Genomic DNA, 12,172 nt, shown 5'->3' on the forward strand with positions numbered 1-12,172 from the left:
CACAGGCACAGAGAGGCTGCGTTCACAGGCACAGAGAGGCTGCGTTCACAGGCACAGAGAGGCTGCGTTCACAGGCACAGAGAGGCTGCATTCAGGGGCACAGAGAGGCTGTGGGCATAGGGAGGCTGCATTCACGGGCACAGTGAGGCTGCATTCACAGGCACAGAGAGGCTGCGGGCACAGTGAGGCTGCGTTCATGGGCACAGTGGGGCTGCAATGATGGGCACAGTAAGAGTGCATTGATGGGCATAGTGAGGCTGCATTCATTGGCACCATAAAGCTGCATTTGATGGGCACAGTGAGACTGCATTGATGGGCACTGTGATGCTGCATTGATGGGCATAGTGAGGCTGCATTCATGGGCACCATAAAGCTGCCTTTGATGGACACCATAAAGCTGCATTTAACGGGCACAGTGAGGCTGCATTGACGGGCACAGTGAGGCTGCAATGACGGGCACAGTGAGGCTGCAATGACGGGCACAGTGAGACTGCATTCATGGGCACAGTGAGGCTGCATTCATGGGCACAGTGAGGCTGCATTCATGGGCACCGCAAAGTTGCATTTGATGGGCACAGTGAGGCTGCATTTGATGGGTACTGATATGCTTTATGTTAATATTGTTAAAGGTGTTGTTGTTTATTTTTGGAACTTAATTCTGCTTAAAACATTTAACAGTGTAATTTTGTGAGATAATTTACAAGGGGGTGTTTAGGGGCGGACTTAGGGGTGGGGTAGGGGAGAGGTTGGGTGGGGCAACTGGTGGCGAGGAACACTTCAGGCCTGGCTAGTGGCTCAGGACTTGAAATTTTGAGCCTTGTGCTAGTACATCTAACACTCCCCTCCCCTCAGACTGATAATGCTGCTGTCCAAAGGTGCCCCCTGTGCTCCTTCATCCAGGGGGGGCACTCTAATACAGGAGGTGTGTTACTGGCCTGATCACCAGATGAAAACATAGAGGAAAAAGCCTAAAAAAGAAAACTAATGCTGTCACCATATCCAAAGACTAGTAAGGTGCAATATATTACATTTTTGCTTTTGTGTTTAATACCGCTCTAAAGAAAAAATAACTGTTTCTGGTCTTTTAGTAATACTAATATTACATCTTTATTTTCCAGATAATGCATATAAATTATTAAATACTCCATTCAGACATTGGAGTGTGACTAGGCTTGCTTCATCAATCTCTACTGTCGTGTTCCTTGTGGCTCTTCCTCTCAATATCATGGCGATCGTCATATTCCTGGTGAAGATGAAGGTCAGGAAGCCGGCAGTGGTCTACATGTTGAACCTCGCCTCTGCAGATGTCCTCCTTGTTAGTGTTCTGCCTTTTTATATTGTCTACAGATTCTCCGAATCTAAATGGGTCATTGGAGAAGGGATGTGTCGCGTTGTCACTGCAGCATTTTACTGTAACATGTACTGCTCCGTCCTGCTCATGACAAGTATCAGCGTGGACCGTTTCCTGGCCATCGTCTACCCGGTGCGGTCTCTCCCCTGGCGCACAGTGACCCGAGCCTGGCTGGTGTGTGGTGTCATCTGGGTCATCTCATTAGCCAGCATTGTGCCTCTTCTCGCAAAAGATCAATCCTGGAAAATTTCATACTCAGATATCAGAATATGTCATGATTTTCAGTACTATGGTGTTATTGTTAATTTCTTTTTTTACTATTTCATCATTCTTATCCCACTTTTCTTTTTCTTACCATTTTTCATTACAACTTTGTGTTACATTGGAATCATTCACAGTCTCAGCAGATCACAATTTAATCGCACACATAAGAGATCACGAGCTATCCGTCTATCCATAATTGTGCTGAGTGTGTTTGTCCTTTGTTTTGGCCCCACCAATGTCCTCTATTTTATTCACTATGTGAAGTTGTATAAGAGTGATGATGACTCTCTGTATATTCCCTACATCCTCTGTGTCAGTATCAGCAGCATCAACTGTTGTGTGGACCCTCTTATCTATTATTTTACATTCTCTGAGTATAGGAAATACATCTCAAGCTTGCTGTGCTGGAAGAAAGATTCTCACCCACCAGTACAAAGTCTACCCTTAGACACCATGAGCAGCAACCAGAGAAGAACAGTGGAAACCAATTCCCAATAGGAGTGGATGAGTTATTGTAACACCGCTCCTTATTTTATCTCATAGTAATTTTTCCGAAAAAATGTTCAAATAACATACATGTCACTAGGGTCTGTAATGGCTAAAGGTCCATGTTACTACACTTATGAATAAAGCTTTTACAAAAAGAAAGTTTACTTTAGCCCCGGCTTCTGACATTTCCTGGAGGTGTGAGTGATGTCACTGGAGGTGTGAGTGATGTCATTAGAGGTGTGAGTGATGTCACAGTCCCTCCTGGAAAAGCTAGGTGTGTGAAATGCTGTGTGAATACCCTCCAGCTCATTGCAGTGTTCAGTGGGCGGCACGATGACATCACTCACACTACCTGAAGGGTTGGAAGCCAGGGGGCCGAAGTATGAATGGCTCTAAGTAAATTTGGTGCAGCTCTTTTCTTACTATTACCAAAAAAGTCCTTTATCACTAAGAGGTCTTTTTATAAAAAAAAAAATCATCTGTGTGGGTGTCAATCATTCACACAGCCATTATGAATAATCCCTATAATGTGTCTAATATGTTTATTTTCTGTAATCATTAGCTCCATCTAGTGGCTATAATGCACTAGATTGATAATGCACCAAATTGAGTTATTTCATAAATAAATTTAACATTTTAGACAAACTACGAGGATTATTCATGATGGCTGTGTGAATGATTGACACATTTAGACAGAGAATTTTTTTTTTTAAATAGTTCCCCAAGTCTGACTTGGTTATACATCTAGGGGCTTTTCTCCATATTTATCACAATGATAAGACACTTCTGTAAACAGGTCCATTCCCATTATTGTCTATGTGCTTCTCACTGAGAATTCACAGTGAAGAGAAGAAATTAGATATTTCCTGTTTTTGGTTCCTATCAACATCATCATGATTTATTAAATAGCTCACTAGACCCTTATTCGAGCACGCAACCTGACAGGCCACAGGAAAGGGGGGGGACGAGAGAGCGCCTCCCCCCTCCTGAACCGTATCAGGCCACATGCCCTCAACATGGGGAGGGTGCTTTGGGGTCCCCCCAAAACACCTTTTCCCATGTTGATGGGGACAAGAGCCTCTTCCCCACAACCCTTGGTGGTGGTTGTTGGGGTCTGTGGGCGGGGGGCCCCCAGATCCTGCCCCCCCCATTGTCAATGGGTAGGGGTACAATGTACCCCTACCCATTCACCAAAAAGTGTCCAAAAAGTAAAAAATGACAGGAGACAGTTTTGGACAATTCCTTTATTGAAAAAAAAAATGTCCCGCGATGTCCATTCACCTTCAATCACAGCGTCAGATGTTCCCGAGAAAAAAAAAAGGGTGACCCCGCCCCTTTGACATCACGTGACATCACATGATGTCAGAAGGGGGCGGGGTCAGCCGGTTACATCACTGGGTGGCCTCGCCCTTGCCTATATAACAGCTGTCAAAGCAAAAAGTTTTTCCTTTTTTTTTTTTCTTGGGAACGTCGGACGCTGTGATGAAGATGGATTTATATCATGGGACACTTTTTTTTTTAATAAAGGAATTGTCCAAAACTGTCTCCTGTCATTTTTACTTTTCTGACACTTTTGTTAGTGAAAGAGTAGGAGTACAATGTACCCAATACCCATTCCTATAGGGGGACTGGGATCTGGGGGCCCCCTTGTTAAAGGGAGCTTTCAGATTCTGATAAGCCCCTGCCCGCAGACCCCCACAACCACCAGGCAAGGGCTGTGGGGAAGAGGCCCTTGAACCCCAAAGCACCCTGCCCATGAGGGCATGTGGCCTGGTACGGTTTAGGAGGGGGGTGCTCCCCCCCCTTTTGCTGCGGCCTTCCAGGTTGCGTTGCCGGATAAGGGTCTGGTATGGATTTTGGGGGGACCCCCAGGCCATTTATTTTTACATTTTGGCGTTGGGTTCCCCTTAAAATTCATACCAGACCTGAAGGGCCTGGTATGGATTTTGGGGGGTATCCCACGTCATTTGTTTTGAAAATTTTGTCATAGGGTTATCCTTAATATCCATACCAGACCTGAAGGGCCTGGTATGGATTTTGGGGGGACATCCACACTATTTTTTTTTTTTTTATATATTTTTGGTGCGGGGTTTCCTTTAATATACATACCAGACCCAAAGGGCCTGGTAATGAACTGGGGGGGACGCACGCCATTTTTTTCAATGATTTTTATCTATATTGCCGGGATCCGACAATACATTACAGCCACGAGCAGTTTTCTCCTTTAGAAATTAAATTTTGCAGTGGTACTGTTATGAACACGGGAAAGATGCGCTACTTTACAGGCATACTATAGACTATATTTCGTTTTTTTTGTTTCACTTTAAGCATTATTAAAATCACTGCACCAGAAAAAACTGCCATTTTTAAAACTTTTTTTTACATTGATACAGGTCCCCTGGAGCAGGACCCGGGTCCCCAAACACTTTTTATGACAATAACTTGCATATAAGCTTTTAAAATGAGCACTTTTGATTTTTCACGTTCGTATCCCATAGACTTTAACGGTGTTTGCATGTTCGTACTAATTTTTTGTCTGTACGCATGTTCTCCTGCAAAACGAACCGGGGGGGTGTTCACTCCTCCCTACTTATGGGAAAGGGGGTTGCTATAGGTGAAGAAAAACAGAAGCCAGATATAGGGGTTGATTTACTAAAGGCAAACTCACTCCGCACTGCAAATGCACTTGAAAGTGCACTGAAAGTGCATTTGGAAGTGCAGTCACTGTAGATCTGAGGGGAAGATCTGAAATGAGAGGAAGTTCTGCTGATTTTATCATCCAATCTTGTGCAAGATAAAATGCTGTTTTTTATTTTCCTTGCATGTCCCCCTCAGATCTACAGCAACTGTACTTCAAAGTGCACTTGTAGTGTAAAGTGGATTTGCCTTTAGTAAATAATCCCTATAGTGTCTGACCATCTGTGTTAGGGATAGGCATGACAACACCTGATTGGGTATTCTTTTTAAAGTGAAGCTTCACTACATTTACTAAGCTCTGGGGAAAGGAGTGCAACTGCATTTGCAAAGTGCACAGTCTATTTGCCTTTAGAAAATCCACCCCATTGTGTGGAATGCATAGGTGTTGTGTCTAAGCAGTGCAGACAGACTGTTAACAAGTCTCTGCTAACAAGTTCCTGCTCCAACTCCTTCTACTATCTCTTAAACCCTTTCCCGCCGAGCGTACGCAGATGTGCTTACTCAGCCTTCGGGGGTTATACCGGGATGATGCCCGTAGCTGAACGGAATCATCCTGGTACTGTTTTTTAGAGCCGGCTCAGCTGTTATACCGGAGGAGTGGGAGGGGGGGGACGTCCCCTCCCGCCGCCTTCCGCCACTCTTACTGGGCCTCCCGATCACCAATCCGTCGCCTCCGGCGGCTAGTGACAGTCTGGAACGAAGCCGGAAGCAGCTTTGTTCCAGCCTCCTGATTGTAAACACGGAAGCGACGTCATGACGTCACTTCCCGTTTACTCGGCTGCCATTGGCGCCGGTTTAAAAAAAATATACAGTATTCAGAATCGCCGAAAACGGCGATCAGAATACTTTGAAGTGCAAAGAAGTGCAAGTGCAAAGAAGGGATCAGGGGTCTTTTTAAACACAAGCTCGCGCAACAAAGAAAACACATACGGAAATCGCGCCCGCATATGTAAACGGTGTTTAAATCACACATGTGAGGTATCGCCGCGATCATCATAGCGAGAGCAATAATTCTAGTGCTAGATCTCCTCTGTAACCCTAACCTGGTAACCGAAAAAATTTTTTAAAGCGTCGCCTATGGAGATTTTTAGGTACCGTAGTTTGTCACCATTCCACGAGTGCGTGCAATTATAAAGCGTGACATGTTTGGTATCTATTTATTCGGCGTAACATCATCTTTCACATTATACAAAACAATTGGGCTAACTTTACTGTTTGTTTTTTTAAAATGAATGAAAGTGTCCCTTTTCCCAAAAAGTTGCGTTTAAAACACCGCCGCACAAATACCGTGTGATATAAAATATTGCAACAATCGCCATTTTATTCTCTAGATTCTCTGCTAAAAAATATATATAATGCTTGGGAGCTCTAAGTAATTCTCTAGCAAAAAATACGGATTTTAACTTGTAAACACCAAATGTCAAAAATAGGCTTAGTCAAGAAAGGGTTAAAGGGATAATACAGGAGCACAATTAGGAAACAGGCAAAGCATTGTCATCATATAACAAAAAGGGGTTTATTTACTAAAGCTAGAGAGGGCAAAATTAGTCACAATTCTGCAGAGAAACCAATTAGCTTTTAACCTCAATAGACATGTGCATGACGAAAAAAATAGTTTTCTTTCGTTTGGATTCGTTAATCTAGTCATTTTGTTTCGTTAAATTGGTTGATTCATTCAATTTATATTCGGAAATCGTATTCGAAATTAGTTTTGTCTTTTGTTGAATTTTCTTCTAATTTACCAATTTTTTGAATTAGAAATGTTCAAATTGATACATTTTCGAATTGGTTGAAACAAAAATGTTATATTTTTTTTCAATTCGATTGCGCCAAAGTGAACAAACTCTTCACCAAAGTGAAAAAATCTTCACCAAATGAATGATGGCTACAGGGCGGTTGCATAACGGAGCGATCACCTGTAAACAAACCGGCGTCATGTCATGACATGCTCAGCCATCCCTCCATGCTCAGTCATACTCTGTAATACCCTGCAATACCCTGCAATACCCCGCAATACCCTGCAATACCCCGCAATACCCCGCAATACTCTGCAATACTCTGCAATACCCTGCAATACCCTGCAATACCCTGCCATACTCTGCAATACTCTGCAATACCCTGCCATGCTCAGCCATACTCGGCTGTACTCGGCCTCTGTATGTGGCCAGGCTGTGGAAGTCTCACACATGTGGTATCGCTGTATTCAGGAGGAGTAGGAGAATCTATTTTAGGGTGTCATTTTTTGTATGTACATGCTATGTGTTAGAAATATTGTGTAAATGGACAACTTTGTGTTAAAAAAAAAATGTGTTTTAACTACTTCCTGCCCACCGTCTTATGACATCCTTGACTTTGTGTGGGGATATCTGAATGATGCCTGCAGCTACAGGCATCATTCAGATATCTACTTTTTCAGCCAGCGATTCCCTACACCATAAGAATGATCATAGTGGCTGTTCTGCTGCTTGATCATTCTTACGGGAGTCGAGAGGGGACGTCCCCCCTCCCGCCGCCCTCCAGTGCTTCTACTGACTCACCGCTACGATCGAAGCCAGGATCTTTTTTTTTTTTCATTTCAGACTTCCCTGTCTAGAGGTGAGATGTGAGACCCCATATCTCACTGTAAAGAGGACCTGTCATGCCATATTCTTATTACAAGGGATGTTTACATTCCTTGTAATAGGAATAAAACTGATCAAAAAATTAATTTTTTGGAAAAAAGTGTCAAACTAAAATAAATAAAGTAAAATGAACAATAAAAAAAAAAAATGAAAGCGCCCCTGTCCCCGTGAGCTCGCATGCAGAAGTGAACGCATACGTAAGTCCCGCCCACATATGAAAACGGTGTTCAAACCACACGTGTGAGGTATCGCTGTGAACGTTAGAGCAAGAACAATAATTTTGGCCCTAGACCTCCTCTGTAACTCAAAACATGTAACCAGTAAAATCGCCTATGGGGATTTTTAAGTAGTGAAGTTTGGCGCTATTCCACGAGCGTGTGCAATTTTGAAGGGTGACATGTTAGGTATGTGTTTACTCAGCGTAACTTCTTTCACATTATGCAAAAACTTTGGGCTAACTTTACTGTTTTGTTTTTTTTAAAGCACAAAACTTTTTTTTTCCAAAAAAAACGCGTTAGAAAAATTGCTGCGCAAATACCGTGCAAGATAAAAAGTTGCAATGACCACCATTGTATTCTCTAGGGTCTTTGCTAAAAAAACATATATAATGCTTTGGGGTTCTTTGTAATTTTCAAGCAAATAAATGATGATTTTTACATGTAGAAGAAAAATGTCAGAATTGGCCTGGGTGCTCCAGAATGCCTGAAGGTGCTCCCTGCATGTTGGGCCTCTGTATGTGGCCACGCTGTGTAAAAGTCTCACACATGTGGTATTGCCATACTCGGGAGTAATAGCAGAATGTGTTTTGGGGTGTAATTTGTGGTATGCATATGCTGTGTGTGAGAAATAACCTGCTAATATGACAATTTTGTGAAAAAAAAAGAAAAAAAAATCTTGATTTTGCTTAGAATTGTGGGGAAAAATGACAACTTCAAAAAACTCACCATGCATCTTTATAAATACCTTGGAATGTCTTCTTTCCAAAAAGGGGTCATTTGGGGGTTATTTGTACTTTTCTGGCTTGTTAGGGTCTCAAGAATTTAGGCCGCCAGTACTTCAGGTGTGATCAATTTTCAGATATTAGCACCATAGTTTGTGGACTCTATAACTTTCACAAAGACTAAATAATATACACCAATTTGTATTTTTACCAAAGATATGTAGGAGTATAAAAAATTTATGAAGAAAAATTACTAATTTGCTAAATTTTATAACAGAAACAAAGAAAATTCATTTTTTTTATAGAATTTTCAGTTTTTTTTCTTTTATAGCACAAAAAATAAAAAACCCAACGGTGATTAAATACCACCAAAAGAAAGCTCTATTTGTGTGAAAAAAAAGACAAAAAAAATTCATATGGGTACCGTGTTGTATGACTGAGTAATTGTCATTCAAAATGTGAGAGCACCGAAAGCTGAAAATTGGTCTGGTTAGGAAGGGGGTTTAAGTGCCCAGTGGTCAAGTGGTTAAATCACCTTTGGCTTAACAAAAACAGCATTATTTTGAAATAGTACTCTAATAACACACACAGTCTTTGATTTCAGAAATATGTTTACAGTTCGAATTCAAATGGAATTTGATTTAAAATTCGATTTAAATTTCAATTTGAATTTCGGAAATTTGGACAAATTTTTTTTCTTTATTTAGAGCTTTCGGTGAACTTCATTTATACTGTAATTTGGGTACTCGGATATATCCGAATCTCCGAATAATGAAAAATTCATCAGAATATTAATTTGAAAGGAACCGCACATGTCTAAACCTCAACTTGTTTAATTAAGCTTTAGCAGTAAAACCTGGAAGCTGATTGGTTTCTCTGCAGAATTGTGACCAATTTTGCCCTCTCTAGCTTTAGAAAAATAAACCCCACAGTGTCTAAACAAGGATCTTCATGGCAGGATCACAAAGAAAGATTTAATAAAAGCTGCAGATTTTAAGATAATGAAAATTAAGTTTTTAATTCTTTTATTATATTAAAACTTTTTGAGAGTTTAGTGATTGGGTTTACATCTACTTTAATATACTGTATATAAATCACACAGAAATAAAGTGTCATTAAATTTGTGTATATGCTTTGTTTGCCAATGATAAACTGTATGTAGTGATTAGAATAAAATACATTTATAGGTTGTATGCTGATCTAATATTATATAATGAGTATTAGAGTACTTCAGAGAAGACAGCTCCTGAGATCCAGGTATGGAGGTGAAGAGACTACACGTCTTACTGAAACCATGTATTTCTATGATGGAATACTGATTGGATGAAGGAGTCCTGTGTACTATGGGAATTTGGAGATTGTAAAAGTAGACTATAAGGACAGCTTTAGTTGATCTCATTGGAGGTAATTAATTGAATGATTTGATTTTATTTACTAATAAAATTTACTATTTTATAAAATCAGTACTGAACTCTAAGAATGTAAATATACATATTTCATTATCTCCCCCCCCGCTCCTCTGGGAACTCATAGGCCTAGGACATTCTATTATACAAATAATACAAATACAGGCTTCAGACCAGAAGTCAGTGCTGTGGTCTGTTACCAACAGAATCTCTCTATTGGTAAGCAAGGCTGTCTATTACACCCAATAATGGGATCCACAGGGGTTGGGTTAAAGCAAAGACTTTTGAGTTGAAGTTTGCATGCCAGAGCACCCTGGGCATCCATAGGACATTGTATGGGGGACCATAAAAACATTAGTGTGCTTTAGACCCAATGTCCAGTATCTTCTCCCAGAACCACCCTTCACACCTTTGTCTCTTTGTATTCTCTTAAAGTGAAGTAACAGAAGATTCCCAGAAAATATTTTCCCTTGAGGGGAGTATTCATTGTACTTCTGGCTTATGATAGCAAGCCACAGTGGTCAATCAGAAACTGGAAGCACAGAGAACATGGATCCCTCATAGGAAGGTCCATCAGGGAATGATTCATGGCCGCCACTGCCTGGAGTTATGACCGGTGGATTAATATTCATAACCACAGCAGGGATATAACATGCAATTGGAAAACATCCAAGATTAAATATCATTCCATTGTCGAAAAAAGGTGTCTCCCCCAGAGTCCTCACCCTCCATGGATGTCCATGGCTCCATGTTTTGGGGAGTTTGGGAATTCTAGAAGATATCTGAAGTATGGGAAGACTTTTCATCCTCCTGTTTGCATTCTTAGAGATTATTACAGGTACTCTTTAAATGGCTCAGCTCTTGTATATTTAATTATATATTCATGTTATTGATATATTCATCATTACTCTGCTTATAATAAAGACAATTGTTAAGTGTCAGATTTGTGTCCTGTCTCTGTGCTGAATTGTACTGCTGAAAATATAAAAGCATACAATGACCAACAAACTCATTCTAATCCACCTGGAAAACTTACACAGGGCTGTGTGCTAGCATAGTCATGGGGAAAAGTCCAACTCTAAAAGAATAAACACTTCTGCTCCTTCTTGATTGCTGTCCCATTGGGGAGATTTCATCTCACTTTCCATCCAAGTGACAGCACAGAATCTTTTTTTTTTTGCTTGTGGATAGCACTATTAGGATTAATTTGTTAAAATCAAATAAGACTCACCCCATGAGTCTCGCCTAATAAAAGTAATAACAGTATATCATCGATATATCTTAGATGCACACCTACAATCTCCTAATCCAAACATAATGTTCAAACATTGATTGGATGGTCCTGTGTGTCTCCAAGTCCTGACTATGTAAAGATAAAAAAGTGACCAATCTTTATTGGAAAAAGCTCAGTTACTAATTTAAGTGGAAAGCTATTGCAGTGAACTGCATTCCAATGAGACAAGGCCTAGAGGAGAAAGAACATCTCAAAAGGTTTGTTTCAAACATTTATCACCATCCCTCAGCTCCATCAATGAAAAACTATCTCAGTGATTAGCTGAGGTGAATATATATCATTACTCAGATATTGTTCCTTCCTACACTAACAAATGGAGAGAATGCAACAGCAGCAGGGACAAGTAATGACCTGAGGAAAAACCTACAGAACACAGGATAAGGAAATAAAACTCAGGCCTTACTGAAAAAGAAAACACTGAATTTTATTACAGACACTCCAGCTTAGGGCAGGGTCCACTCTCCCCCCACTCAAAAATGGCTTTGTCCTCATAGACAAGACAAAAAATACTCTAACTTCTGAGAATCTTGCATAACAAGTACATAGGAAAAGGGTAAGTGAGGGAAAAACAACTAATCTCACATGCTAAATTTCACATGTAATAGTTACAGATGACTGTAGTTACATACCACTAAGAACAAAGGATAGATGTCACTAGGTCCAAACAGCAAGGCAGTTAGTCATATCAGCAGCATCCTACTACTGTCTAGTAGTGATGAGCCAAATTTACTTGGGTTCGGTTCAAGCTGGGTTCAGAAAACATAACTGGAGTTTGGGTGAAGTCAATGGGAGGGGAATGCTAATAAAAAACAGTTTTGGCTATTTTCTAGGCTAATAGGCAAGGAATTGTCAAATGAATGGCATGGGGGGGCTGAACATTGCCATGTGTAACATGTACAAAGCCAAGAAAAAAAAAAAGTTTGGCTGGGAGCAGTGTTTTTAGTTATGTTTAAAGTCAAAATCTATTAACCACTTCAATACCGGGCACTTAGACACCTTCCCGCCCAGGCCAATTTTCAGCTTTCAGCGCTGTCGCAATTTTAATGACAATTGCGTGGTCATGTAACACTGTACCCAAACACATTTTTTATCATTTTGTTCCCACAAATA

The 12,172-nt window shown here is 40.7% G+C and overlaps 1 pseudogene; it reads left to right on the forward strand.

Moving 5' to 3' along the window:
* The first annotated feature begins 1,141 nt into the window (after window positions 1-1,141).
* Window positions 1,142-2,133, forward strand: LOC141134317 (proteinase-activated receptor 1-like; annotated as a pseudogene).
* The last annotated feature ends 10,039 nt before the right edge of the window (window positions 2,134-12,172 follow it).

Source organism: Aquarana catesbeiana, linkage group LG03 (genome assembly GCF_042186555.1).
Source record: "Aquarana catesbeiana isolate 2022-GZ linkage group LG03, ASM4218655v1, whole genome shotgun sequence".
Taxonomy (NCBI): Eukaryota; Metazoa; Chordata; class Amphibia; order Anura; family Ranidae; genus Aquarana; species Aquarana catesbeiana.